We start from the raw sequence: 27,998 nt of genomic DNA, 5'->3' as shown, positions 1-27,998 counted from the left end.
AAGGCGAACGGTCGGATACTTGTCACACGAGGAAGGGCCCAGCCCAAGAGGAAGGGCCCAGCCCTGAAAGCTCTTGCTGCTCTTCACCGCCCCTTGGCACCCTACCTACAGGCACAACAGCACTGGGGATCTGTGCTTTCCCAGAGACGGAATATCTCACGGGGCTCAGTCTCGGCAAGCCTCTTTCTGAAAAGACGAACGGTGCGATCCATCTCCCCCGAGGAAGGGCCCAGCCCTGAAAGCTCTTGCTGCTGTTCACCGTCCCTTGGCACCCTACCTACAGGCACAACAGCACTGGGGATCTGTGCTTTCCCAGAGACGGAATATCTCACGGGGCTCAGTCTCGGCAAGCCTCTTTCTGAAAAGGCGAACGGTCGGATACTTGTCCCACGAGGAAGGGCCCAGCCCTGAAAGCTCTTGCTGCTGTTCACCGTCCCTTGGCACCCTACCTACAGGCACAACAGCACTGGGGATCTGTGCTTTCCCAGAGATGGAACATCTCACGGGGCTCAGTCTCGGCAAGCCTCTTTCTGAAAAGGCGAGCGGTCGGATCCTTCTCCCACGAGGAAGGGCCCAGCCCTGAAAGCTCTTGCTGCTCTTCACCGTCCCTTGGCACCCTACCTACAGGCACAACAGCACTGGGGATCTGTGCTTTCCCAGAGACGGAACATCTCACGGGGCTCAGTCTCGGCAAGCCTCTTTCTGAAAAGGCGAACGGTGCGATCCATCTCCCCCGAGGAAGGGCCCAGCCCTGAAAGCTCTTGCTGCTCTTCACCGCCCCTTGGCACCCTACCTACAGGCACAACAGCACTGGGGATCTGTGCTTTCCCAGAGACGGAATATCTCACGGGGCTCAGTCTCGGCAAGCCTCTTTCTGAAAAGGCGAACGGTGGGATACTTGTCCCACGAGGAAGGGCCCAGCCCTGAAAGCTCTTGCTGCTCTTCACCGCCCTTGTGGCCCTACCTACAGGCACAACAGCACTGGGGATCTGTGCTTTCCCAGAGACGGAACATCTCACGGGGCTCAGTCTCGGCAAGCCTCTTTCTGAAAAGGCGAACGGTCGGATCCTTCTCCCACGAGGAAGGGCCCAGCCCTGAAAGCTCTTGCTGCTCTTCACCGTCCCTTGTGGCCCTACCTACAGGCACAACAGCACTGGGGATCTGTGCTTTCCCAGAGACGGAAATTCTCACGGGGCTCAGTCTCGGCAAGCCTCTTTCTGAAAAGGCGAACGGTCGGATCCTTCTCCCACGAGGAAGGGCCCAGCCCTGAAAGCTCTTGCTGCTCTTCACCGTCCCTTGGCACCCTACCTACAGGCACATCAGCACTGGGGATCTGTGCTTTCCCAGAGACGGAATATCTCACGGGGCTCAGTCTCGGCAAGCCTCTTTCTGAAAAGGCGAACGGTGCGATCCATCTCCCCCGAGGAAGGGCCCAGCCCTGAACGCTCTTGCTGCTCTTCACCGCCCCTTGGCACCCTACCTACAGGCACAACAGCACTGGGGATCTGTGCTTTCCCAGAGACGGAACATCTCACGGGGCTCAGTCTCGGCAAGCCTCTTTCTGAAAAGGCGAACGGTCGGATCCTTCTCCCACGAGGAAGGGCCCAGCCCTGAAAGCTCTTGCTGCTCTTCACCGTCCCTTGGCACCCTACCTACAGGCACAACAGCACTGGGGATCTGTGCTTTCCCAGAGACGGAATATCTCACGGCGCTCAGTCTCGGCAAGCCTCTTTCTGAAAAGACGAACGGTGCGATAAATCTCCCACGAGGAAGGGCCCAGCCCTGAAAGCTCTTGCTGCTCTTCACCGCCCCTTGGCACCCTACCTACAGGCACAACAGCACTGGGGATCTGTGCTTTCCCAGAGACGGAACATCTCGTGGTACTACGCCTCGGCAGAGCCTCTTCTTTTTGGAAAAGGCGAACGGTCGGATCCTTCTCCCACGAGGAAGGGCCCAGCCCTGAAAGCTCTTGCTGCTCTTCACCGCCCCTTGGCACCCTACCTACAGGCACAACAGCACTGGGGATCTGTGCTTTCCCAGAGACGGAATATCTCACGGGGCTCAGTCTCGGCAAGCCTCTTTCTGAAAAGGCGAACGGTCGGATCCTTCTCCCACGAGGAAGGGCCCAGCCCTGAAAGCTCTTGCTGCTCTTCACCGTCCCTTGTGGCCCTACCTACAGGCACAACAGCACTGGGGATCTGTGCTTTCCCAGAGACGGAACATCTCACGGGGCTCAGTCTCGGCAAGCCTCTTTCTGAAAAGGCGAACGGTCGGATCCTTCTCCCACGAGGAAGGGCCCAGCCCTGAAAGCTCTTGCTGCTCTTCACCGTCCCTTGGCACCCTACCTACAGGCACAACAGCACTGGGGATCTATGCTTTCGCAGAGACGGAACATCTTGTGGTGCTACGCCTCGGCAGAGCCTCTTTTTTTTGGAAAAGGCGAACGGTCGGATCCTTCTCCCACGAGGAAGGGCCCAGCCCTGAAAGCTCTTGCTGCTCTTCACCGTCCCTTGGCACCCTACCTACAGGCACAACAGCACTGGGGATCTGTGCTTTCCCAGAGACGGAACATCTCACGGGGCTCAGTCTCGGCAAGCCTCTTTGTGAAAAGGCGAACGGTCGGATACTTGTCCCACGAGGAAGGGCCCAGCCCTGAAAGCTCTTGCTGCTCTTCACCGTCCCTTGGCACCCTACCTACAGGCACAACAGCACTGGGGATCTGTGCTTTCCCAGAGACGGAACATCTCACGGGGCTCAGTCTCGGCAAGCCTCTTTCTGAAAAGGCGAACGGTCGGATACTTGTCCCACGAGGAAGGGCCCAGCCCAAGAGGAAGGGCCCAGCCCTGAAAGCTCTTGCTGCTCTTCACCGCCCCTTGGCACCCTACCTACAGGCACAACAGCACTGGGGATCTGTGCTTTCCCAGAGACGGAATATCTCACGGGGCTCAGTCTCGGCAAGCCTCTTTCTGAAAAGGCGAACGGTCGGATACTTGTCCCACGAGGAAGGGCCCAGCCCTGAAAGCTCTTGCTGCTGTTCACCGTCCCTTGGCACCCTACCTACAGGCACAACAGCACTGGGGATCTGTGCTTTCCCAGAGACGGAACATCTCACGGGGCTCAGTCTCAGCAAGCCTCTTTCTGAAAAGGCGAACGGTCGGATCCTTCTCCCACGAGGAAGGGCCCAGCCCTGAAAGCTCTTGCTGCTCTTCACCGCCCCTTGGCACCCTACCTACAGGCACAACAGCACTGGGGATCTGTGCTTTCCCAGAGACGGAATATCTCACGGGGCTCAGTCTCGGCAAGCCTCTTTCTGAAAAGGCGAACGGTCGGATACTTGTCCCACGAGGAAGGGCCCAGCCCTGAAAGCTCTTGCTGCTCTTCACCGCCCTTGTGGCCCTACCTACAGGCACAACAGCACTGGGGATCTGTGCTTTCCCAGAGACGGAACATCTCACGGGGCTCAGTCTCGGCAAGCCTCTTTCTGAAAAGGCGAACGGTCGGATCCTTCTCCCACGAGGAAGGGCCCAGCCCTGAAAGCTCTTGCTGCTCTTCACCGTCCCTTGTGGCCCTACCTACAGGCACAACAGCACTGGGGATCTGTGCTTTCCCAGAGACGGAAATTCTCACGGGGCTCAGTCTCGGCAAGCCTCTTTCTGAAAAGGCGAACGGTCGGATCCTTCTCCCACGAGGAAGGGCCCAGCCCTGAAAGCTCTTGCTGCTCTTCACCGTCCCTTGGCACCCTACCTACAGGCACAACAGCACTGGGGATCTGTGCTTTCCCAGAGACGGAACATCTCACGGGGCTCAGTCTCGACAAGCCTCTTTCTGAAAAGGCGAACGGTCGGATCCTTCTCCCACGAGGAAGGGCCCAGCCCTGAAAGCTCTTGCTGCTCTTCACCGTCCCTTGTGGCCCTACCTACAGGCACAACAGCACTGGGGATCTGTGCTTTCCCAGAGACGGAAATTCTCACGGGGCTCAGTCTCGGCAAGCCTCTTTCTGAAAAGGCGAACGGTCGGATCCTTCTCCCCCGAGGAAGGGCCCAGCCCTGAAAGCTCTTGCTGCTCTTCACCGTCCCTTGGCACCCTACCTACAGGCACAACAGCACTGGGGATCTGTGCTTTCCCAGAGACGGAACATCTCACGGGGCTCAGTCTCGGCAAGCCTCTTTCTGAAAAGGCGAACGGTCGGATCCTTCTCCCACGAGGAAGGGCCCAGCCCTGAAAGCTCTTGCTGCTCTTCACCGTCCCTTGGCACCCTACCTACAGGCACAACAGCACTGGGGATCTGTGCTTTCCCAGAGACGGAACATCTCACGGGGCTCAGTCTCGGCAAGCCTCTTTCTGAAAAGGCGAACGGTCGGATCCTTCTCCCACGAGGAAGGGCCCAGCCCTGAAAGCTCTTGCTGCTCTTCACCGTCCCTTGGCACCCTACCTACAGGCACAACAGCACTGGGGATCTGTGCTTTCCCAGAGACGGAACATCTCGTGGTACTACGCCTCTGCAGAGCCTCTTTTTTTTGGAAAAGGCGAACGGTCGGATCCTTCTCCCACGAGGAAGGGCCCAGCCCTGAAAGCTCTTGCTGCTCTTCACCGCCCCTTGGCACCCTACCTACAGGCACAACAGCACTGGGGATCTGTGCTTTCCCAGAGACGGAATATCTCACGGGGCTCAGTCTCGGCAAGCCTCTTTCTGAAAAGGCGAACGGTCGGATCCTTCTCCCACGAGGAAGGGCCCAGCCCTGAAAGCTCTTGCTGCTCTTCACCGTCCCTTGTGGCCCTACCTACAGGCACAACAGCACTGGGGATCTGTGCTTTCCCAGAGACGGAACATCTCACGGGGCTCAGTCTCGGCAAGCCTCTTTCTGAAAAGGCGAACGGTCGGATCCTTCTCCCACGAGGAAGGGCCCAGCCCTGAAAGCTCTTGCTGCTCTTCACCGTCCCTTGGCACCCTACCTACAGGCACAACAGCACTGGGGATCTATGCTTTCGCAGAGACGGAACATCTTGTGGTGCTACGCCTCGGCAGAGCCTCTTTTTTTTGGAAAAGGCGAACGGTCGGATCCTTCTCCCACGAGGAAGGGCCCAGCCCTGAAAGCTCTTGCTGCTCTTCACCGTCCCTTGGCACCCTACCTACAGGCACAACAGCACTGGGGATCTGTGCTTTCCCAGAGACGGAACATCTCACGGGGCTCAGTCTCGGCAAGCCTCTTTCTGAAAAGGCGAACGGTCGGATACTTGTCCCACGAGGAAGGGCCCAGCCCTGAAAGCTCTTGCTGCTCTTCACCGCCCCTTGGCACCCTACCTACAGGCACAACAGCACTGGGGATCTGTGCTTTCCCAGAGACGGAATATCTCACGGCGCTCAGTCTCGGCAAGCCTCTTTGTGAAAAGGCGAACGGTCGGATACTTGTCCCACGAGGAAGGGCCCAGCCCTGAAAGCTCTTGCTGCTCTTCACCGTCCCTTGGCACCCTACCTACAGGCACAACAGCACTGGGGATCTGTGCTTTCCCAGAGACGGAACATCTCACGGGGCTCAGTCTCGGCAAGCCTCTTTCTGAAAAGGCGAACGGTCGGATACTTGTCACACGAGGAAGGGCCCAGCCCAAGAGGAAGGGCCCAGCCCTGAAAGCTCTTGCTGCTCTTCACCGCCCCTTGGCACCCTACCTACAGGCACAACAGCACTGGGGATCTGTGCTTTCCCAGAGACGGAATATCTCACGGGGCTCAGTCTCGGCAAGCCTCTTTCTGAAAAGGCGAACGGTCGGATACTTGTCCCACGAGGAAGGGCCCAGCCCTGAAAGCTCTTGCTGCTGTTCACCGTCCCTTGGCACCCTACCTACAGGCACAACAGCACTGGGGATCTGTGCTTTCCCAGAGATGGAACATCTCACGGGGCTCAGTCTCGGCAAGCCTCTTTCTGAAAAGGCGAGCGGTCGGATCCTTCTCCCACGAGGAAGGGCCCAGCCCTGAAAGCTCTTGCTGCTCTTCACCGTCCCTTGGCACCCTACCTACAGGCACAACAGCACTGGGGATCTGTGCTTTCCCAGAGACGGAACATCTCACGGGGCTCAGTCTCGGCAAGCCTCTTTCTGAAAAGGCGAACGGTGCGATCCATCTCCCCCGAGGAAGGGCCCAGCCCTGAAAGCTCTTGCTGCTCTTCACCGCCCCTTGGCACCCTACCTACAGGCACAACAGCACTGGGGATCTGTGCTTTCCCAGAGACGGAATATCTCACGGCGCTCAGTCTCGGCAAGCCTCTTTCTGAAAAGGCGAACGGTCGGATCCTTCTCCCACGAGGAAGTGCCCAGCCCTGAAAGCTCTTGCTGCTCTTCACCGTCCCTTGTGGCCCTACCTACAGGCACAACAGCACTGGGGATCTGTGCTTTCCCAGAGACGGAACATCTCATGGGGCTCAGTCTAGGCAAGCCTCTTTCTGAAAAGGCGAACGGTCGGATACTTGTCCCACGAGGAAGGGCCCAGCCCTGAAAGCTCTTGCTGCTCTTCACCGTCCCTTGGCACCCTACCTACAGGCACATCAGCACTGGGGATCTGTGCTTTCCCAGAGACGGAATATCTCACGGGGCTCAGTCTCGGCAAGCCTCTTTCTGAAAAGGCGAACGGTGCGATCCATCTCCCCCGAGGAAGGGCCCAGCCCTGAAAGCTCTTGCTGCTCTTCACCGTCCCTTGGCACCCTACCTACAGGCACAACAGCACTGGGGATCTGTGCTTTCCCAGAGACGGAACATCTCACGGGGCTCAGTCTCGGCAAGCCTCTTTCTGAAAAGGCGAACGGTCGGATCCTTCTCCCACGAGGAAGGGCCCAGCCCTGAAAGCTCTTGCTGCTCTTCACCGTCCCTTGGCACCCTACCTACAGGCACAACAGCACTGGGGATCTGTGCTTTCCCAGAGACGGAACATCTCACGGGGCTCAGTCTCGGCAAGCCTCTTTCTGAAAAGGCGAACGGTCGGATCCTTCTCCCACGAGGAAGGGCCCAGCCCTGAAAGCTCTTGCTGCTGTTCACCGCCCCTTGGCACCCTACCTACAGGCACAACAGCACTGGGGATCTGTGCTTTCCCAGAGACGGAATATCTCACGGCGCTCAGTCTCGGCAAGCCTCTTTCTGAAAAGACGAACGGTGCGATCCATCTCCCCCGAGGAAGGGCCCAGCCCTGAAAGCTCTTGCTGCTCTTCACCGTCCCTTGGCACCCTACCTACAGGCACAACAGCACTGGGGATCTGTGCTTTCCCAGAGACGGAACATCTCACGGGGCTCAGTCTCGGCAAGCCTCTTTGTGAAAAGGCGAACGGTCGGATACTTGTCCCACGAGGAAGGGCCCAGCCCTGAAAGCTCTTGCTGCTCTTCACCGTCCCTTGGCACCCTACCTACAGGCACAACAGCACTGGGGATCTGTGCTTTCCCAGAGACGGAACATCTCACGGGGCTCAGTCTCGGCAAGCCTCTTTCTGAAAAGGCGAACGGTCGGATACTTGTCCCACGAGGAAGGGCCCAACCCAAGAGGAAGGGCCCAGCCCTGAAAGCTCTTGCTGCTCTTCACCGCCCCTTGGCACCCTACCTACAGGCACAACAGCACTGGGGATCTGTGCTTTCCCAGAGACGGAATATCTCACGGGGCTCAGTCTCGGCAAGCCTCTTTCTGAAAAGGCGAACGGTCGGATACTTGTCACACGAGGAAGGGCCCAGCCCTGAAAGCTCTTGCTGCTGTTCACCGTCCCTTGGCACCCTACCTACAGGCACAACAGCACTGGGGATCTGTGCTTTCCCAGAGACGGAACATCTCACGGGGCTCAGTCTCAGCAAGCCTCTTTCTGAAAAGGCGAACGGTCGGATCCTTCTCCCACGAGGAAGGGCCCAGCCCTGAAAGCTCTTGCTGCTCTTCACCGCCCCTTGGCACCCTACCTACAGGCACAACAGCACTGGGGATCTGTGCTTTCCCAGAGACGGAATATCTCACGGGGCTCAGTCTCGGCAAGCCTCTTTCTGAAAAGGCGAACGGTCGGATCCTTTTCCCACGAGGAAGGGCCTAGCCCTGAAAGCTCTTGCTGCTCTTCACCGCCCTTGTGGCCCTACCTACAGGCACAACAGCACTGGGGATCTGTGCTTTCCCAGAGACGGAACATCTCACGGGGCTCAGTCTCGGCAAGCCTCTTTCTGAAAAGGCGAACGGTCGGATCCTTCTCCCACGAGGAAGGGCCCAGCCCTGAAAGCTCTTGCTGCTCTTCACCGTCCCTTGTGGCCCTACCTACAGGCACAACAGCACTGGGGATCTGTGCTTTCCCAGAGACGGAAATTCTCACGGGGCTCAGTCTCGGCAAGCCTCTTTCTGAAAAGGCGAACGGTCGGATCCTTCTCCCACGAGGAAGGGCCCAGCCCTGAAAGCTCTTGCTGCTCTTCACCGTCCCTTGTGGCCCTACCTACAGGCACAACAGCACTGGGGATCTGTGCTTTCCCAGAGACGGAACATCTCGTGGCGCTACGCCTCGGCAGAGCCTCTTTTTTGTGGAAAAGGCGAACGGTCGGATCCTTCTCCCACGAGGAAGGGCCCAGCCCTGAAAGCTCTTGCTGCTCTTCACTGTCCCTTGGCACCCTACCTACAGGCACAACAGCACTGGGGATCTGTGCTTTCCCAGAGACGGAACATCTCACGGGGCTCAGTCTCGGCAAGCCTCTTTCTGAAAAGGTGAACGGTCGGATCCTTCTCCCACGACGAAGGGCCCAGCCCTGAAAGCTCTTGCTGCTCTTCACCGTCCCTTGTGGCCCTACCTACAGGCACAACAGCACTGGGGATCTGTGCTTTCCCAGAGACGGAACATCTCACGGGGCTCAGTCTCGGCAAGCCTCTTTCTGAAAAGGCGAACGGTCGGATACTTGTCCCACGAGGAAGGGCCCAGCCCTGAAAGCTCTTGCTGCTCTTCACCGCCCCTTGGCACCCTACCTACAGGCACAACAGCACTGGGGATCTGTGCTTTCCCAGAGACGGAACATCTCACGGGGCTCAGTCTCGGCAAGCCTCTTTCTGAAAAGGCGAACGGTCGGATCCTTCTCCCACGAGGAAGGGCCCAGCCCTGAAAGCTCTTGCTGCTCTTCACCGTCCCTTGGCACCCTACCTACAGGCACAACAGCACTGGGGATCTGTGCTTTCCCAGAGACGGAACATCTCACGGGGCTCAGTCTCGGCAAGCCTCTTTCTGAAAAGGCGAACGGTCGGATCCTTCTCCCACGAGGAAGGGCCCAGCCCTGAAAGCTCTTGCTGCTCTTCACCGCCCCTTGGCACCCTACCTACAGGCACAACAGCACTGGGGATCTGTGCTTTCCCAGAGACGGAATATCTCACGGGGCTCAGTCTCGGCAAGCCTCTTTCTGAAAAGGCGAACGGTGGGATACTTGTCCCACGAGGAAGGGCCCAGCCCTGAAAGCTCTTGCTGCTCTTCACCGCCCTTGTGGCCCTACCTACAGGCACAACAGCACTGGGGATCTGTGCTTTCCCAGAGACGGAACATCTCACGGGGCTCAGTCTCGGCAAGCCTCTTTCTGAAAAGGCGAACGGTCGGATCCTTCTCCCACGAGGAAGGGCCCAGCCCTGAAAGCTCTTGCTGCTCTTCACCGTCCCTTGTGGCCCTACCTACAGGCACAACAGCACTGGGGATCTGTGCTTTCCCAGAGACGGAAATTCTCACGGGGCTCAGTCTCGGCAAGCCTCTTTCTGAAAAGGCGAACGGTCGGATCCTTCTCCCACGAGGAAGGGCCCAGCCCTGAAAGCTCTTGCTGCTCTTCACCGTCCCTTGGCACCCTACCTACAGGCACATCAGCACTGGGGATCTGTGCTTTCCCAGAGACGGAATATCTCACGGGGCTCAGTCTCGGCAAGCCTCTTTCTGAAAAGGCGAACGGTGCGATCCATCTCCCCCGAGGAAGGGCCCAGCCCTGAACGCTCTTGCTGCTCTTCACCGCCCCTTGGCACCCTACCTACAGGCACAACAGCACTGGGGATCTGTGCTTTCCCAGAGACGGAACATCTCACGGGGCTCAGTCTCGGCAAGCCTCTTTCTGAAAAGGCGAACGGTCGGATCCTTCTCCCACGAGGAAGGGCCCAGCCCTGAAAGCTCTTGCTGCTCTTCACCGTCCCTTGGCACCCTACCTACAGGCACAACAGCACTGGGGATCTGTGCTTTCCCAGAGACGGAATATCTCACGGCGCTCAGTCTCGGCAAGCCTCTTTCTGAAAAGACGAACGGTGCGATAAATCTCCCACGAGGAAGGGCCCAGCCCTGAAAGCTCTTGCTGCTCTTCACCGCCCCTTGGCACCCTACCTACAGGCACAACAGCACTGGGGATCTGTGCTTTCCCAGAGACGGAACATCTCGTGGTGCTACGCCTCGGCAGAGCCTCTTCTTTTTGGAAAAGGCGAACGGTCGGATCCTTCTCCCACGAGGAAGGGCCCAGCCCTGAAAGCTCTTGCTGCTCTTCACCGCCCCTTGGCACCCTACCTACAGGCACAACAGCACTGGGGATCTGTGCTTTCCCAGAGACGGAATATCTCACGGGGCTCAGTCTCGGCAAGCCTCTTTCTGAAAAGGCGAACGGTCGGATCCTTCTCCCACGAGGAAGGGCCCAGCCCTGAAAGCTCTTGCTGCTCTTCACCGTCCCTTGTGGCCCTACCTACAGGCACAACAGCACTGGGGATCTGTGCTTTCCCAGAGACGGAACATCTCACGGGGCTCAGTCTCGGCAAGCCTCTTTCTGAAAAGGCGAACGGTCGGATCCTTCTCCCACGAGGAAGGGCCCAGCCCTGAAAGCTCTTGCTGCTCTTCACCGTCCCTTGGCACCCTACCTACAGGCACAACAGCACTGGGGATCTATGCTTTCGCAGAGACGGAACATCTTGTGGTGCTACGCCTCGGCAGAGCCTCTTTTTTTTGGAAAAGGCGAACGGTCGGATCCTTCTCCCACGAGGAAGGGCCCAGCCCTGAAAGCTCTTGCTGCTCTTCACCGTCCCTTGGCACCCTACCTACAGGCACAACAGCACTGGGGATCTGTGCTTTCCCAGAGACGGAACATCTCACGGGGCTCAGTCTCGGCAAGCCTCTTTGTGAAAAGGCGAACGGTCGGATACTTGTCCCACGAGGAAGGGCCCAGCCCTGAAAGCTCTTGCTGCTCTTCACCGTCCCTTGGCACCCTACCTACAGGCACAACAGCACTGGGGATCTGTGCTTTCCCAGAGACGGAACATCTCACGGGGCTCAGTCTCGGCAAGCCTCTTTCTGAAAAGGCGAACGGTCGGATACTTGTCCCACGAGGAAGGGCCCAGCCCAAGAGGAAGGGCCCAGCCCTGAAAGCTCTTGCTGCTCTTCACCGCCCCTTGGCACCCTACCTACAGGCACAACAGCACTGGGGATCTGTGCTTTCCCAGAGACGGAATATCTCACGGGGCTCAGTCTCGGCAAGCCTCTTTCTGAAAAGGCGAACGGTCGGATACTTGTCCCACGAGGAAGGGCCCAGCCCTGAAAGCTCTTGCTGCTGTTCACCGTCCCTTGGCACCCTACCTACAGGCACAACAGCACTGGGGATCTGTGCTTTCCCAGAGACGGAACATCTCACGGGGCTCAGTCTCAGCAAGCCTCTTTCTGAAAAGGCGAACGGTCGGATCCTTCTCCCACGAGGAAGGGCCCAGCCCTGAAAGCTCTTGCTGCTCTTCACCGCCCCTTGGCACCCTACCTACAGGCACAACAGCACTGGGGATCTGTGCTTTCCCAGAGACGGAATATCTCACGGGGCTCAGTCTCGGCAAGCCTCTTTCTGAAAAGGCGAACGGTCGGATACTTGTCCCACGAGGAAGGGCCCAGCCCTGAAAGCTCTTGCTGCTCTTCACCGCCCTTGTGGCCCTACCTACAGGCACAACAGCACTGGGGATCTGTGCTTTCCCAGAGACGGAACATCTCACGGGGCTCAGTCTCGGCAAGCCTCTTTCTGAAAAGGCGAACGGTCGGATCCTTCTCCCACGAGGAAGGGCCCAGCCCTGAAAGCTCTTGCTGCTCTTCACCGTCCCTTGTGGCCCTACCTACAGGCACAACAGCACTGGGGATCTGTGCTTTCCCAGAGACGGAAATTCTCACGGGGCTCAGTCTCGGCAAGCCTCTTTCTGAAAAGGCGAACGGTCGGATCCTTCTCCCACGAGGAAGGGCCCAGCCCTGAAAGCTCTTGCTGCTCTTCACCGTCCCTTGGCACCCTACCTACAGGCACAACAGCACTGGGGATCTGTGCTTTCCCAGAGACGGAACATCTCACGGGGCTCAGTCTCGACAAGCCTCTTTCTGAAAAGGCGAACGGTCGGATCCTTCTCCCACGAGGAAGGGCCCAGCCCTGAAAGCTCTTGCTGCTCTTCACCGTCCCTTGTGGCCCTACCTACAGGCACAACAGCACTGGGGATCTGTGCTTTCCCAGAGACGGAAATTCTCACGGGGCTCAGTCTCGGCAAGCCTCTTTCTGAAAAGGCGAACGGTCGGATCCTTCTCCCCCGAGGAAGGGCCCAGCCCTGAAAGCTCTTGCTGCTCTTCACCGTCCCTTGGCACCCTACCTACAGGCACAACAGCACTGGGGATCTGTGCTTTCCCAGAGACGGAACATCTCACGGGGCTCAGTCTCGGCAAGCCTCTTTCTGAAAAGGCGAACGGTCGGATCCTTCTCCCACGAGGAAGGGCCCAGCCCTGAAAGCTCTTGCTGCTCTTCACCGTCCCTTGGCACCCTACCTACAGGCACAACAGCACTGGGGATCTGTGCTTTCCCAGAGACGGAACATCTCACGGGGCTCAGTCTCGGCAAGCCTCTTTCTGAAAAGGCGAACGGTCGGATCCTTCTCCCACGAGGAAGGGCCCAGCCCTGAAAGCTCTTGCTGCTCTTCACCGTCCCTTGGCACCCTACCTACAGGCACAACAGCACTGGGGATCTGTGCTTTCCCAGAGACGGAACATCTCGTGGTACTACGCCTCTGCAGAGCCTCTTTTTTTTGGAAAAGGCGAACGGTCGGATCCTTCTCCCACGAGGAAGGGCCCAGCCCTGAAAGCTCTTGCTGCTCTTCACCGCCCCTTGGCACCCTACCTACAGGCACAACAGCACTGGGGATCTGTGCTTTCCCAGAGACGGAATATCTCACGGGGCTCAGTCTCGGCAAGCCTCTTTCTGAAAAGGCGAACGGTCGGATCCTTCTCCCACGAGGAAGGGCCCAGCCCTGAAAGCTCTTGCTGCTCTTCACCGTCCCTTGTGGCCCTACCTACAGGCACAACAGCACTGGGGATCTGTGCTTTCCCAGAGACGGAACATCTCACGGGGCTCAGTCTCGGCAAGCCTCTTTCTGAAAAGGCGAACGGTCGGATCCTTCTCCCACGAGGAAGGGCCCAGCCCTGAAAGCTCTTGCTGCTCTTCACCGTCCCTTGGCACCCTACCTACAGGCACAACAGCACTGGGGATCTATGCTTTCGCAGAGACGGAACATCTTGTGGTGCTACGCCTCGGCAGAGCCTCTTTTTTTTGGAAAAGGCGAACGGTCGGATCCTTCTCCCACGAGGAAGGGCCCAGCCCTGAAAGCTCTTGCTGCTCTTCACCGTCCCTTGGCACCCTACCTACAGGCACAACAGCACTGGGGATCTGTGCTTTCCCAGAGACGGAACATCTCACGGGGCTCAGTCTCGGCAAGCCTCTTTCTGAAAAGGCGAACGGTCGGATACTTGTCCCACGAGGAAGGGCCCAGCCCTGAAAGCTCTTGCTGCTCTTCACCGCCCCTTGGCACCCTACCTACAGGCACAACAGCACTGGGGATCTGTGCTTTCCCAGAGACGGAATATCTCACGGGGCTCAGTCTCGGCAAGCCTCTTTGTGAAAAGGCGAACGGTCGGATACTTGTCCCACGAGGAAGGGCCCAGCCCTGAAAGCTCTTGCTGCTCTTCACCGTCCCTTGGCACCCTACCTACAGGCACAACAGCACTGGGGATCTGTGCTTTCCCAGAGACGGAACATCTCACGGGGCTCAGTCTCGGCAAGCCTCTTTCTGAAAAGGCGAACGGTCGGATACTTGTCACACGAGGAAGGGCCCAGCCCAAGAGGAAGGGCCCAGCCCTGAAAGCTCTTGCTGCTCTTCACCGCCCCTTGGCACCCTACCTACAGGCACAACAGCACTGGGGATCTGTGCTTTCCCAGAGACGGAATATCTCACGGGGCTCAGTCTCGGCAAGCCTCTTTCTGAAAAGGCGAACGGTCGGATACTTGTCCCACGAGGAAGGGCCCAGCCCTGAAAGCTCTTGCTGCTGTTCACCGTCCCTTGGCACCCTACCTACAGGCACAACAGCACTGGGGATCTGTGCTTTCCCAGAGATGGAACATCTCACGGGGCTCAGTCTCGGCAAGCCTCTTTCTGAAAAGGCGAGCGGTCGGATCCTTCTCCCACGAGGAAGGGCCCAGCCCTGAAAGCTCTTGCTGCTCTTCACCGTCCCTTGGCACCCTACCTACAGGCACAACAGCACTGGGGATCTGTGCTTTCCCAGAGACGGAACATCTCACGGGGCTCAGTCTCGGCAAGCCTCTTTCTGAAAAGGCGAACGGTGCGATCCATCTCCCCCGAGGAAGGGCCCAGCCCTGAAAGCTCTTGCTGCTCTTCACCGCCCCTTGGCACCCTACCTACAGGCACAACAGCACTGGGGATCTGTGCTTTCCCAGAGACGGAATATCTCACGGCGCTCAGTCTCGGCAAGCCTCTTTCTGAAAAGGCGAACGGTCGGATCCTTCTCCCACGAGGAAGTGCCCAGCCCTGAAAGCTCTTGCTGCTCTTCACCGTCCCTTGTGGCCCTACCTACAGGCACAACAGCACTGGGGATCTGTGCTTTCCCAGAGACGGAACATCTCATGGGGCTCAGTCTAGGCAAGCCTCTTTCTGAAAAGGCGAACGGTCGGATCCTTCTCCCACGAGGAAGGGCCCAGCCCTGAAAGCTCTTGCTGCTCTTCACCGTCCCTTGGCACCCTACCTACAGGCACATCAGCACTGGGGATCTGTGCTTTCCCAGAGACGGAATATCTCACGGGGCTCAGTCTCGGCAAGCCTCTTTCTGAAAAGGCGAACGGTGCGATCCATCTCCCCCGAGGAAGGGCCCAGCCCTGAAAGCTCTTGCTGCTCTTCACCGTCCCTTGGCACCCTACCTACAGGCACAACAGCACTGGGGATCTGTGCTTTCCCAGAGACGGAACATCTCACGGGGCTCAGTCTCGGCAAGCCTCTTTCTGAAAAGGCGAACGGTCGGATCCTTCTCCCACGAGGAAGGGCCCAGCCCTGAAAGCTCTTGCTGCTCTTCACCGTCCCTTGGCACCCTACCTACAGGCACAACAGCACTGGGGATCTGTGCTTTCCCAGAGACGGAACATCTCACGGGGCTCAGTCTCGGCAAGCCTCTTTCTGAAAAGGCGAACGGTCGGATCCTTCTCCCACGAGGAAGGGCCCAGCCCTGAAAGCTCTTGCTGCTGTTCACCGCCCCTTGGCACCCTACCTACAGGCACAACAGCACTGGGGATCTGTGCTTTCCCAGAGACGGAATATCTCACGGCGCTCAGTCTCGGCAAGCCTCTTTCTGAAAAGACGAACGGTGCGATCCATCTCCCCCGAGGAAGGGCCCAGCCCTGAAAGCTCTTGCTGCTCTTCACCGTCCCTTGGCACCCTACCTACAGGCACAACAGCACTGGGGATCTGTGCTTTCCCAGAGACGGAACATCTCACGGGGCTCAGTCTCGGCAAGCCTCTTTCTGAAAAGGCGAACGGTCGGATCCTTCTCCCACGAGGAAGGGCCCAGCCCTGAAAGCTCTTGCTGCTCTTCACCGTCCCTTGGCACCCTACCTACAGGCACAACAGCACTGGGGATCTGTGCTTTCCCAGAGACGGAACATCTCACGGGGCTCAGTCTCGGCAAGCCTCTTTCTGAAAAGGCGAACGGTCGGATCCTTCTCCCACGAGGAAGGGCCCAGCCCTGAAAGCTCTTGCTGCTCTTCACCGTCCCTTGGCACCCTACCTACAGGCACAACAGCACTGGGGATCTGTGCTTTCCCAGAGACGGAACATCTCACGGGGCTCAGTCTCGGCAAGCCTCTTTCTGAAAAGGCGAACGTTCGGATCCTTCTCCCACGAGGAAGGGCCCAGCCCTGAAAGCTCTTGCTGCTCTTCACCGTCCCTTGGCACCCTACCTACAGGCACAACAGCACTGGGGATCTATGCTTTCGCAGAGACGGAACATCTCGTGGTGCTACGCCTCGGCAGAGCCTCTTTTTTTTGGAAAAGGCGAACGGTCGGATCCTTCTCCCACGAGGAAGGGCCCAGCCCTGAAAGCTCTTGCTGCTCTTCACCGTCCCTTGGCACCCTACCTACAGGCACAACAGCACTGGGGATCTGTGCTTTCCCAGAGACGGAACATCTCACGGGGCTCAGTCTCGGCAAGCCTCTTTCTGAAAAGGCGAACGGTCGGATCCTTCTCCCACGAGGAAGGGCCCAGCCCTGAAAGCTCTTGCTGCTCTTCACCGTCCCTTGGCACCCTACCTACAGGCACAACAGCACTGGGGATCTGTGCTTTCCCAGAGACGGAATATCTCACGGCGCTCAGTCTCGGCAAGCCTCTTTCTGAAAAGACGAACGGTCGGATCCTTCTCCCACGAGGAAGGGCCCAGCCCTGAAAGCTCTTGCTGCTGTTCACCGTCCCTTGGCACCCTACCTACAGGCACAACAGCACTGGGGATCTGTGCTTTTCCAGAGACGGAATATCTCACGGCGCTCAGTCTCGGCAAGCCTCTTTCTGAAAAGGCGAACGGTCGGATCCTTCTCCCACGAGGAAGGGCCCAGCCCTGAAAGCTCTTGCTGCTCTTCACCGTCCCTTGTGGCCCTACCTACAGGCACAACAACGCTGGGGATCTGTGCTTTCCCAGAGACGGAACATCTCACGGGGCTCAGTCTCGGCAAGCCTCTTTCTGAAAAGGCGAACGGTGCGATCCTTCTCCCACGAGGAAGGGCCCAGCCCTGAAAGCTCTTGCTGCTCTTCACCGTCCCTTGGCACCCTACCTACAGGCACAACAGCACTGGGGATCTATGCTTTCGCAGAGACGGAACATCTCGTGGTGCTACGCCTCGGCAGAGCCTCTTTTTTTTGGAAAAGGCGAACGGTCGGATCCTTCTCCCACGAGGAAGGGCCCAGCCCTGAAAGCTCTTGCTGCTCTTCACCGCCCCTTGGCACCCTACCTACAGGCACAACAGCAGTGGGGATCTGTGCTTTCCCAGAGACGGAACATCTCACGGGGCTCAGTCTCGGCAAGCCTCTTTCTGAAAAGGCGAACGGTCGGATACTTGTCCCCCGAGGAAGGGCCCAGCCCTGAAAGCTCTTGCTGCTCTTCACCGTCCCTTGTGGCCCTACCTACAGGCACAACAGCACTGGGGATCTGTGCTTTCCCAGAGACGGAACATCTCGTGGCGCTACGCCTCGGCAGAGCCTCTTTTTTGTGGAAAAGGCGAACGGTCGGATCCTTCTCCCACGAGGAAGGGCCCAGCCCTGAAAGCTTTTGCTGCTCTTCACTGTCCCTTGGCACCCTACCTACAGGCACAACAGCACTGGGGATCTGTGCTTTCCCAGAGACGGAACATCTCACGGGGCTCAGTCTCGGCAAGCCTCTTTCTGAAAAGGTGAACGGTCGGATCCTTCTCCCACGACGAAGGGCCCAGCCCTGAAAGCTCTTGCTGCTCTTCACCGTCCCTTGTGGCCCTACCTACAGGCACAACAGCACTGGGGATCTGTGCTTTCCCAGAGACGGAACATCTCACGGGGCTCAGTCTCGGCAAGCCTCTTTCTGAAAAGGCGAACGGTCGGATACTTGTCCCACGAGGAAGGGCCCAGCCCTGAAAGCTCTTGCTGCTCTTCACCGCCCCTTGGCACCCTACCTACAGGCACAACAGCACTGGGGATCTGTGCTTTCCCAGAGACGGAACATCTCACGGGGCTCAGTCTCGGCAAGCCTCTTTCTGAAATGGCGAACGGTCGGATCCTTCTCCCACGAGGAAGGGCCCAGCCCTGAAAGCTCTTGCTGCTCTTCACCGTCCCTTGGCACCCTACCTACAGGCACAACAGCACTGGGGATCTGTGCTTTCCCAGAGACGGAACATCTCACGGGGCTCAGTCTCGGCAAGCCTCTTTCTGAAAAGGCGAACGGTCGGATCCTTCTCCCACGAGGAAGGGCCCAGCCCTGAAAGCTCTTGCTGCTGTTCACCGTCCCTTGGCACCCTACCTACAGGCACAACAGCACTGGGGATCTATGCTTTCGCAGAGACGGAACATCTCGTGGTGCTACGCCTCGGCAGAGCCTCTTTTTTTTGGAAAAGGCGAACGGTCGGATACTTGTCCCACGAGGAAGGGCCCAGCCCTGAAAGCTCTTGCTGCTCTTCACCGTCCCTTGGCACCCTACCTACAGGCACAACAGCACTGGGGATCTGTGCTTTCCCAGAGACGGAATATCTCACGGGGCTCAGTCTCGGCAAGCCTCTTTCTGAAAAGGCGAACGGTCGGATCCTGCTCCCACGAGGAAGGGCCCACCCCTGAAAGCTCTTGCTGCTCTTCACCGTCCCTTGTGGCCCTACCTACAGGCACAACAGCACTGGGGATCTGTGCTTTCCCAGAGACGGAACATCTCACGGGGCTCAGTCTCGGCAAGCCTCTTTCTGAAAAGGCGAACGGTCGGATCCTTCTCCCACGAGGAAGGGCCCAGCCCTGAAAGCTCTTGCTGCTCTTCACCGTCCCTTGTGGCCCTACCTACAGGCACAACAGCACTGGGGATCTGTGCTTTCCCAGAGACGGAACATCTCACGGGGCTCAGTCTCGGCAAGCCTCTTTCTGAAAAGGCGAACGGTCGGATCCTTCTCCCACGAGGAAGGGCCCAGCCCTGAAAGCTCTTGCTGCTCTTCACCGTCCCTTGGCACCCTACCTACAGGCACAACAGCACTGGGGATCTGTGCTTTCCCAGAGACGGAATATCTCACGGCGCTCAGTCTCGGCAAGCCTCTTTCTGAAAAGACGAACGGTCGGATCCTTCTCCCACGAGGAAGGGCCCAGCCCTGAAAGCTCTTGCTGCTCTTCACCGTCCCTTGTGGCCCTACCTACAGGCACAACAACGCTGGGGATCTGTGCTTTCCCAGAGATGGAACATCTCACGGGGCTCAGTCTCGGCAAGCCTCTTTGTGAAAAGGCGAACGGTCGGATCCTTCTCCCACGAGGAAGGGCCCAGCCCTGAAAGCTCTTGCTGCTCTTCACCGTCCCTTGGCACCCTACCTACAGGCACAACAGCACTGGGGATCTATGCTTTCGCAGAGACGGAACATCTCGTGGTGCTACGCCTCGGCAGAGCCTCTTTTTTTTGAAAAAGGCGAACGGTCGGATCCTTCTCCCACGAGGAAGGGCCCAGCCCTGAAAGCTCTTGCTGCTCTTCACCGCCCCTTGGCACCCTACCTACAGGCACAACAGCAGTGGGGATCTGTGCTTTCCCAGAGACGGAACATCTCACGGGGCTCAGTCTCGGCAAGCCTCTTTCTGAAAAGGCGAACGGTCGGATACTTGTCCCCCGAGGAAGGGCCCAGCCCTGAAAGCTCTTGCTGCTCTTCACCGTCCCTTGTGGCCCTACCTACAGGCACAACAGCACTGGGGATCTGTGCTTTCCCAGAGACGGAACATCTCGTGGCGCTACGCCTCGGCAGAGCCTCTTTTTTGTGGAAAAGGCGAACGGTCGGATCCTTCTCCCACGAGGAAGGGCCCAGCCCTGAAAGCTTTTGCTGCTCTTCACTGTCCCTTGGCACCCTACCTACAGGCACAACAGCACTGGGGATCTGTGCTTTCCCAGAGACGGAACATCTCACGGGGCTCAGTCTCGGCAAGCCTCTTTCTGAAAAGGTGAACGGTCGGATCCTTCTCCCACGACGAAGGGCCCAGCCCTGAAAGCTCTTGCTGCTCTTCACCGTCCCTTGGCACCCTACCTACAGGCACAACAGCAGTGGGGATCTGTGCTTTCCCAGAGACGGAACATCTCACGGGGCTCAGTCTCGGCAAGCCTCTTTCTGAAAAGGCGAACGGTCAGATACTTGTCCCACGAGGAAGGGCCCAGCCCTGAAAGCTCTTGCTGCTCTTCACCGCCCCTTGGCACCCTACCTACAGGCACAACAGCACTGGGGATCTGTGCTTTCCCAGAGACGGAACATCTCACGGGGCTCAGTCTCGGCAAGCCTCTTTCTGAAATGGCGAACGGTCGGATCCTTCTCCCACGAGGAAGGGCCCAGCCCTGAAAGCTCTTGCTGCTCTTCACCGTCCCTTGGCACCCTACCTACAGGCACAACAGCACTGGGGATCTGTGCTTTCCCAGAGACGGAACATCTCACGGGGCTCAGTCTCGGCAAGCCTCTTTCTGAAAAGGCGAACGGTCGGATCCTTCTCCCACGAGGAAGGGCCCAGCCCTGAAAGCTCTTGCTGCTCTTCACCGTCCCTTGGCACCCTACCTACAGGCACAACAGCACTGGGGATCTATGCTTTCGCAGAGACGGAACATCTCGTGGTGCTACGCCTCGGCAGAGCCTCTTTTTTTTGGAAAAGGCGAACGGTCGGATACTTGTCCCACGAGGAAGGGCCCAGCCCTGAAAGCTCTTGCTGCTCTTCACCGTCCCTTGGCACCCTACCTACAGGCACAACAGCACTGGGGATCTGTGCTTTCCCAGAGACGGAATATCTCACGGGGCTCAGTCTCGGCAAGCCTCTTTCTGAAAAGGCGAACGGTCGGATACTTGTCCCACGAGGAAGGGCCCAGCCCTGAAAGCTCTTGCTGCTCTTCACCGTCCCTTGTGGCCCTACCTACAGGCACAACAGCACTGGGGATCTGTGCTTTCCCAGAGACGGAACATCTCACGGGGCTCAGTCTCGGCAAGCCTCTTTCTGAAAAGGCGAACGGTCGGATCCTTCTCCCACGAGGAAGGGCCCAGCCCTGAAAGCTCTTGCTGCTCTTCACCGTCCCTTGTGGCCCTACCTACAGGCACAACAGCACTGGGGATCTGTGCTTTCCCAGAGACGGAACATCTCACGGGGCTCAGTCTCGGCAAGCCTCTTTCTGAAAAGGCGAACGGTCGGATCCTTCTCCCACGAGGAAGGGCCCAGCCCTGAAAGCTCTTGCTGCTCTTCACCGTCCCTTGGCACCCTACCTACAGGCACATCAGCACTGGGGATCTGTGCTTTCCCAGAGACGGAATATCTCACGGCGCTCAGTCTCGGCAAGCCTCTTTCTGAAAAGGCGAACGGTGCGATCCATCTCCCCCGAGGAAGGGCCCAGCCCTGAAAGCTCTTGCTGCTCTTCACCGTCCCTTGGCACCCTACCTACAGGCACAACAGCACTGGGGATCTGTGCTTTCCCAGAGACGGAACATCTCACGGGGCTCAGTCTCGGCAAGCCTCTTTCTGAAAAGACGAACGGTCGGATCCTTCTCCCACGAGGAAGGGCCCAGCCCTGAAAGCTCTTGCTGCTCTTCACTGTCCCTTGGCACCCTACCTACAGGCACAACAGCACTGGGGATCTGTGCTTTCCCAGAGACGGAACATCTCACGGGGCTCAGTCTCGGCAAGCCTCTTTCTGAAAAGGCGAACGGTGCGATCCTTCTCCCACGACGAAGGGCCCAGCCCTGAAAGCTCTTGCTGCTCTTCACCGTCCCTTGGCACCCTACCTACAGGCACAACAGCACTGGGGATCTGTGCTTTCCCAGAGACGGAACATCTCACGGGGCTCAGTCTCGGCAAGCCTCTTTCTGAAAAGGCGAACGGTCGGATACTTGTCCCACGAGGAAGGGCCCAGCCCTGAAAGCTCTTGCTGCTCTTCACCGCCCCTTGGCACCCTACCTACAGGCACAACAGCACTGGGGATCTGTGCTTTCCCAGAGACGGAACATCTCACGGGGCTCAGTCTCGGCAAGCCTCTTTCTGAAAAGGCGAACGGTCGGATCCTTCTCCCACGAGGAAGGGCCCAGCCCTGAAAGCTCTTGCTGCTCTTCACCGTCCCTTGGCACCCTACCTACAGGCACAACAGCACTGGGGATCTGTGCTTTCCCAGAGACGGAACATCTCACGGGGCTCAGTCTCGGCAAGCCTCTTTCTGAAAAGGCGAATGGTCGGATCCTTCTCCCACGAGGAAGGGCCCAGCCCTGAAAGCTCTTGCTGCTGTTCACCGTCCCTTGGCACCCTACCTACAGGCACAACAGCACTGGGGATCTATGCTTTCGCAGAGACGGAACATCTCGTGGTGCTACGCCTCGGCAGAGCCTCTTTTTTTTGGAAAAGGCGAACGGTCGGATCCTTCTCCCACGAGGAAGGGCCCAGCCCTGAAAGCTCTTGCTGCTCTTCACCGCCCCTTGGCACCCTACCTACAGGCACAACAGCACTGGGGATCTGTGCTTTCCCAGAGACGGAATATCTCACGGGGCTCAGTCTCGGCAAGCCTCTTTCTGAAAAGGCGAACGGTCGGATCCTTCTCCCACGAGGAAGGGCCCAGCCCTGAAAGCTCTTGCTGCTCTTCACTGTCCCTTGTGGCCCTACCTACAGGCACAACAGCACTGGGGATCTGTGCTTTCCCAGAGACGGAACATCTCACGGGGCTCAGTCTCGGCAAGCCTCTTTCAGAAAAGGCGAACGGTCGGATCCTTGTCCCCCGAGGAAGGGCCCAGCCCTGAAAGCTCTTGCTGCTCTTCACCGCCCCTTGGCACCCTACCTACAGGCACAACAGCACTGGGGATCTGTGCTTTCCCAGAGACGGAACATCTCACGGGGCTCAGTCTCGGCAAGCCTCTTTCTGAAAAGGCGAACGGTCGGATCCTTCTCCCACGAGGAAGGGCCCAGCCCTGAAAGCTCTTGCTGCTCTTCACCGTCCCTTGGCACCCTACCTACAGGCACAACAGCACTGGGGATCTGTGCTTTCCCAGAGACGGAATATCTCACGGGGCTCAGTCTCGGCAAGCCTCTTTCTGAAAAGGCGAACGGTGCGATCCATCTCCCCCGAGGAAGGGCCCAGCCCTGAAAGCTCTTGCTGCTCTTCACCGTCCCTTGTGGCCCTACCTACAGGCACAACAGCACTGGGGATCTGTGCTTTCCCAGAGACGGAACATCTCACGGGGCTCAGTCTCGGCAAGCCTCTTTCTGAAAAGGCGAACGGTCGGATCCTTCTCCCACGAGGAAGGGCCCAGCCCTGAAAGCTCTTGCTGCTCTTCACCGTCCCTTGGCACCCTACCTACAGGCACAACAGCACTGGGGATCTGTGCTTTCCCAGAGACGGAATATCTCACGGCGCTCAGTCTCGGCAAGCCTCTTTCTGAAAAGACGAACGGTGCGATCCATCTCCCCCGAGGAAGGGCCCAGCCCTGAAAGCTCTTGCTGCTCTTCACCGCCCCTTGGCACCCTACCTACAGGCACAACAGCACTGGGGATCTGTGCTTTCCCAGAGACGGAACATCTCACGGGGCTCAGTCTCGGCAAGCCTCTTTCTGAAAAGGCGAACGGTCGGATCCTTCTCCCACGAGGAAGGGCCCAGCCCTGAAAGCTCTTGCTGCTCTTCACCGCCCCTTGGCACCCTACCTACAGGCACAACAGCACTGGGGATCTGTGCTTTCCCAGAGACGGAACATCTCACGGGGCTCAGTCTCGGCAAGCCTCTTTCTGAAAAGGCGAACGGTCGGATCCTTCTCCCACGAGGAAGGGCCCAGCCCTGAAAGCTCTTGCTGCTCTTCACCGCCCCTTGGCACCCTACCTACAGGCACAACAACACTGGGGATCTGTGCTTTCCCAGAGACGGAATATCTCACGGCGCTCAGTCTCGGCAAGCCTCTTTCTGAAAAGGCGAACGGTCGGATCCTTCTCCCACGAGGAAGGGCCCAGCCCTGAAAGCTCTTGCTGCTCTTCACCGTCCCTTGGCACCCTACCTACAGGCACAACAGCACTGGGGATCTATGCTTTCGCAGAGACGGAACATCTTGTGGTGCTACGCCTCGGCAGAGCCTCTTTTTTTTGGAAAAGGCGAACGGTCGGATCCTTCTCCCACGAGGAAGGGCCCAGCCCTGAAAGCTCTTGCTGCTCTTCACCGTCCCTTGGCACCCTACCTACAGGCACAACAGCACTGGGGATCTGTGCTTTCCCAGAGACGGAACATCTCACGGGGCTCAGTCTCGGCAAGCCTCTTTCTGAAAAGGCGAACGGTCGGATACTTGTCCCACGAGGAAGGGCCCAGCCCTGAAAGCTCTTGCTGCTCTTCACCGCCCCTTGGCACCCTACCTACAGGCACAACAGCACTGGGGATCTGTGCTTTCCCAGAGACGGAATATCTCACGGGGCTCAGTCTCGGCAAGCCTCTTTGTGAAAAGGCGAACGGTCGGATACTTGTCCCACGAGGAAGGGCCCAGCCCTGAAAGCTCTTGCTGCTCTTCACCGTCCCTTGGCACCCTACCTACAGGCACAACAGCACTGGGGATCTGTGCTTTCCCAGAGACGGAACATCTCACGGGGCTCAGTCTCGGCAAGCCTCTTTCTGAAAAGGCGAACGGTCGGATACTTGTCACACGAGGAAGGGCCCAGCCCAAGAGGAAGGGCCCAGCCCTGAAAGCTCTTGCTGCTCTTCACCGCCCCTTGGCACCCTACCTACAGGCACAACAGCACTGGGGATCTGTGCTTTCCCAGAGACGGAATATCTCACGGGGCTCAGTCTCGGCAAGCCTCTTTCTGAAAAGGCGAACGGTCGGATACTTGTCCCACGAGGAAGGGCCCAGCCCTGAAAGCTCTTGCTGCTGTTCACCGTCCCTTGGCACCCTACCTACAGGCACAACAGCACTGGGGATCTGTGCTTTCCCAGAGACGGAACATCTCACGGGGCTCAGTCTCGGCAAGCCTCTTTCTGAAAAGGCGAGCGGTCGGATCCTTCTCCCACGAGGAAGGGCCCAGCCCTGAAAGCTCTTGCTGCTCTTCACCGTCCCTTGGCACCCTACCTACAGGCACAACAGCACTGGGGATCTGTGCTTTCCCAGAGACGGAACATCTCACGGGGCTCAGTCTCGGCAAGCCTCTTTCTGAAAAGGCGAACGGTGCGATCCATCTCCCCCGAGGAAGGGCCCAGCCCTGAAAGCTCTTGCTGCTCTTCACCGCCCCTTGGCACCCTACCTACAGGCACAACAGCACTGGGGATCTGTGCTTTCCCAGAGACGGAATATCTCACGGCGCTCAGTCTCGGCAAGCCTCTTTCTGAAAAGGCGAACGGTCGGATCCTTCTCCCACGAGGAAGGGCCCAGCCCTGAAAGCTCTTGCTGCTCTTCACCGCCCCTTGGCACCCTACCTACAGGCACAACAGCACTGGGGATCTGTGCTTTCCCAGAGACGGAACATCTCACGGGGCTCAGTCTCGGCAAGCCTCTTTCTGAAAAGGCGAACGGTCGGATCCTTCTCCCACGAGGAAGGGCCCAGCCCTGAAAGCTCTTGCTGCTCTTCACCGTCCCTTGGCACCCTACCTACAGGCACAACAGCACTGGGGATCTGTGCTTTCCCAGAGACGGAACATCTCATGGGGCTCAGTCTAGGCAAGCCTCTTTCTGAAAAGGCGAACGGTCGGATCCTTCTCCCACGAGGAAGGGCCCAGCCCTGAAAGCTCTTGCTGCTCTTCACCGTCCCTTGGCACCCTACCTACAGGCACATCAGCACTGGGGATCTGTGCTTTCCCAGAGACGGAACATCTCACGGGGCTCAGTCTCGGCAAGCCTCTTTCTGAAAAGGCGAACGGTGCGATCCATCTCCCCCGAGGAAGGGCCCAGCCCTGAAAGCTCTTGCTGCTCTTCACCGTCCCTTGGCACCCTACCTACAGGCACAACAGCACTGGGGATCTGTGCTTTCCCAGAGACGGAACATCTCACGGGGCTCAGTCTCGGCAAGCCTCTTTCTGAAAAGGCGAACGGTCGGATCCTTCTCCCACGAGGAAGGGCCCAGCCCTGAAAGCTCTTGCTGCTCTTCACCGTCCCTTGTGGCCCTACCTACAGGCACAACAGCACTGGGGATCTGTGCTTTCCCAGAGACGGAACATCTCACGGGGCTCAGTCTCGGCAAGCCTCTTTCTGAAAAGGCGAACGGTCGGATCCTTCTCCCACGAGGAAGGGCCCAGCCCTGAAAGCTCTTGCTGCTGTTCACCGCCCCTTGGCACCCTACCTACAGGCACAACAGCACTGGGGATCTGTGCTTTCCCAGAGACGGAATATCTCACGGGGCTCAGTCTCGGCAAGCCTCTTTCTGAAAAGACGAACGGTGCGATCCATCTCCCCCGAGGAAGGGCCCAGCCCTGAAAGCTCTTGCTGCTCTTCACCGTCCCTTGGCACCCTACCTACAGGCACAACAGCACTGGGGATCTGTGCTTTCCCAGAGACGGAACATCTCACGGGGCTCAGTCTCGGCAAGCCTCTTTCTGAAAAGGCGAACGGTCGGATACTTGTCCCACGAGGAAGGGCCCAGCCCTGAAAGCTCTTGCTGCTCTTCACCGCCCCTTGGCACCCTACCTACAGGCACAACAGCACTGGGGATCTGTGCTTTCGCAGAGACGGAACATCTCACGGGGCTCAGTCTCGGCAAGCCTCTTTCTGAAAAGGCGAACGGTCGGATCCTTCTCCCCCGAGGAAGGGCCCAGCCCTGAAAGCTCTTGCTGCTCTTCACCGTCCCTTGGCACCCTACCTACAGGCACAACAGCACTGGGGATCTGTGCTTTCCCAGAGACGGAACATCTCACGGGGCTCAGTCTCGGCAAGCCTCTTTCTGAAAAGGCGAACGGTCGGATCCTTCTCCCCCGAGGAAGGGCCCAGCCCTGAAAGCTCTTGCTGCTCTTCACCGTCCCTTGGCACCCTACCTACAGGCACAACAGCACTGGGGATCTGTGCTTTCCCAGAGACGGAACATCTCACGGGGCCAGTCTCGGCAAGCCTCTTTCTGAAAAGGCGAACGGTCGGATCCTTCTCCCACGAGGAAGGGCCCAGCCCTGAAAGCTCTTGCTGCTCTTCACCGTCCCTTGGCACCCTACCTACAGGCACAACAGCACTGGGGATCTATGCTTTCGCAGAGACGGAACATCTCGTGGTGCTACGCCTCGGCAGAGCCTCTTTTTTTTGGAAAAGGCGAACGGTCGGATCCTTCTCCCCCGAGGAAGGGCCCAGCCCTGAAAGCTCTTGCTGCTCTTCACCGTCCCTTGGCACCCTACCTACAGGCACAACAGCACTGGGGATCTGTGCTTTCCCAGAGACGGAACATCTCACGGGGCTCAGTCTCGGCAAGCCTCTTTCTGAAAAGGCGAACGGTCGGATCCTTCTCCCACGAGGAAGGGCCCAGCCCTGAAAGCTCTTGCTGCTCTTCACCGTCCCTTGGCACCCTACCTACAGGCACAACAGCACTGGGGATCTGTGCTTTCCCAGAGACGGAATATCTCACGGCGCTCAGTCTCGGCAAGCCTCTTTCTGAAAAGACGAACGGTCGGATCCTTCTCCCACGAGGAAGGGCCCAGCCCTGAAAGCTCTTGCTGCTGTTCACCGTCCCTTTGCACCCTACCTACAGGCACAACAGCACTGGGGATCTGTGCTTTTCCAGAGACGGAATATCTCACGGCGCTCAGTCTCGGCAAGCCTCTTTCTGAAAAGGCGAACGGTCGGATCCTTCTCCCACGAGGAAGGGCCCAGCCCTGAAAGCTCTTGCTGCTCTTCACCGTCCCTTGTGGCCCTACCTACAGGCACAACAACGCTGGGGATCTGTGCTTTCCCAGAGACGGAACATCTCACGGGGCTCAGTCTCGGCAAGCCTCTTTCTGAAAAGGCGAACGGTCGGATCCTTCTCCCACGAGGAAGGGCCCAGCCCTGAAAGCTCTTGCTGCTCTTCACCGCCCCTTGGCACCCT

Source organism: Buteo buteo, chromosome 6 (assembly GCF_964188355.1).
Source record: "Buteo buteo chromosome 6, bButBut1.hap1.1, whole genome shotgun sequence".
In the NCBI taxonomy this organism is placed as follows: domain Eukaryota; kingdom Metazoa; phylum Chordata; class Aves; order Accipitriformes; family Accipitridae; genus Buteo; species Buteo buteo.
This window is presented reverse-complemented; position numbering follows the sequence as displayed.